At 46.6% G+C, this 2,500-nt stretch overlaps 1 protein-coding gene across 2 annotated transcripts in view; it reads left to right on the top strand.

Moving 5' to 3' along the window:
* Positions 1-2,500, top strand: part of LOC134878066 (thyroid hormone receptor alpha) — an 88,917-nt gene that overhangs the window by 39,135 nt on the left and 47,282 nt on the right. The gene's annotated exons all lie outside the window — the stretch shown is intronic.

Genomic DNA, 2,500 nt, shown 5'->3' with positions numbered 1-2,500 from the left:
ACGCGCTTCTTTTCTGAGTTCACAGCCGGTTTGGCAGCCATGGACTCGAGGTTTTCGTGGCGTTCTGACACTCGTAGGGTATTTGTGTTGCTGATCGCAGCCGGTACCGTGCAGCGGGTGGCGGGGGAGGAAGGGTTTTTTACTCCCCCTGCTTCCAGAAAAGAGATGCATATTGTACAGAAAGAAATGAATCTTCTGACTTCAAAAGATGAATCTTGATGTCTTTCATTCTGCGTTTCCTGCTGCCGGTTAATTAGACCCTCCGCTGAGCTCTCATTAGTCGGCCTCAGAGGCTCCGGAGAGTTAGGGGAGCTGTGGTGCTCTCTGTAGCGTCTTAATGGACCAAATCAGAAATGAAAGCAGAGGGAAAGAGGACGGTGTGAACCTCGAACTATCACACAAAGCCGGACGAGTCTGGAGACTCTGTTGGAGAAATGGTCTGTGGTTAACACCAGATTTTTAACATACAGCAGTAAATACCCCACAAAATGCGGCATCCCTGCGGCACCTAGGGCACCACTAAGGCCGGGATGCAGTGACGGTATAAAATGCCGTGAGGAGGGAAATTGTCTTGGTAGCAACCCACCTCTTGTTGTTGCCTGCTGTAGTATATTAAACAGCGTATCCCCGTTAGCCAGGTTAACAAAGCTCAATTGAGGGATTTGGGTTCAACTGCGGGCCAACATTGATGGACGCAAGTTTGGAGACAATAGGACCACATAGATACAAATCACTCCAGACTCAAAATGATCACATTTAGACCCAAAATATCAACATGGAGACCAAAATGACCATAATTACTCACATAATGACTATAAGACAACAAACGACCAAATGTAGACACTTAATGACCACATAGAGAAAAGAGGTGCGTAAAGAATAACCACAGAGGAACAAAATAACCCGACCATGAGCTCGGTATATATCCGTATATATGGAGTATTATGTTGAGTCCCTGACAGCGGGTTCTCTGCCGGTCCTTTGTTCCCGTTGTATGGACACGTGGAGTTCAGGGTTCAGAGGGCGTGAAGCTCAGTGGCTGATGAGGTCTTCAGGTGAAAGGGTTGTGGGTCAGAACCAGAGGCTCTGGGGTGTGCGTCAACATACATGTTGGCCATGCGACGACAAGACACACAACGACGTGTGTGTGTGTGTGTGTGTGTGTGTGTGTGTGTGTGTGTGTGTGTGTGTGTGTGTGTGTGTGTGTGTGTGTGTGTGTGTGTGTGTGTGTGTGTGTGTGTGTGTGTGTGTGTGTGTGTGTGTGTGTGTGTCAGAGACCCAACCCAAGAGCAGCTTGCACAGATGGAGGAAGATTAACAGGGTGTGTGTGTGTGTGTGTGTGTACATAGTGTGCATTCAGATGTGGGTTGCCATCAATTGATCCTCCCCCCAGGATCTGCTTTGCATACAGAACCAGTGCTCAGGCGTTCTGCTGTTTCACAGAGAACTTTACGCATTGTTTATTCGCTTCCAGCTCTCTGGATATGTGTTCTTCGTACGCAGCGTGTGCAGCAGCTCTCCGATTAAATCTGCCATTAGTATTCATCCAATTTCAACCAAGAAGCATCAGCACTTGGCAGATGTTCTCAGCTATGATGAGGAGTGTTCTTATGATAAGTGCTTTACCACTGACTGCTGTGTCCATGATTACAGCAGGAGGGAGGAACCAAACCCTCATGACTCTGTCCTGGGTCCCTGTTGTTCCCTGAATCAAAGCCTCCTCGACTTGGGTTTAGATATGAAAGATTAGCACCACTCTTGTTCTGGGTGACTGGTGGGCTTTTACCCCAGTAGGGTCCTTAAATAGTTCATATAATAACCGATAAACTTTTAAACGGTGCTGATGTTCTGGAAACATCCTCCATATCCTCCGGGGGAACCTGAGGTATCCCTGGTCCGTTGAAATATCTACTTCCTTCTAGTGGGTTCTGGGTCTGCTCCGAGGTCTTGTTCCTGTGAGACAAACCTTCCAACTTCCTCTCACCCGAGATAATTCCATTGGCGGCAACCCGGCCCTTTCCATCATAGCCCCATGGTTTCACTCTTGCAGGTTTTAAATCTCATCCCAACTGCAATTCCATCCCATAAACAATTCCTATAAGAGCCAAAGCCCTAAACTCTAAGAGGCGTGTCCTGTTGGTCCAGTGTAGTTCCAATGCGGCATTGGTTTGGAGTTGTTGGGTCACATGACGAGGAGGCCATTGAAAAAATAAAATGTTGGATTTCAAAATGCATGCAGTTATTGCACAAAATGACCCATATAAGGTAAATCTGCTCGAACCCTATAAAAAATAAAGGTGTATTCTAACTCGTCCAGTGTAATATTCCACTGCTGCATTGGTTTGGAGTCGTTGGGTCACGTGACACTGAAACCATTGGGAAAAAAGAGACGTTTTAATAAAGAAACTGTACATTTTCATTACCATTGAACCCTGTCCTCCAAAACAAAGGGTTTCTAAGACTGAAGCCTTTCCATCCAAATGGTATTCTGTGGTACACA

Source organism: Eleginops maclovinus, chromosome 16 (genome assembly GCF_036324505.1).
Source record: "Eleginops maclovinus isolate JMC-PN-2008 ecotype Puerto Natales chromosome 16, JC_Emac_rtc_rv5, whole genome shotgun sequence".
Classification (NCBI taxonomy): domain Eukaryota; kingdom Metazoa; phylum Chordata; class Actinopteri; order Perciformes; family Eleginopidae; genus Eleginops; species Eleginops maclovinus.
Note: the sequence above shows the minus strand (reverse complement) of the source record. Positions and strands in the feature narration are given on the sequence as shown.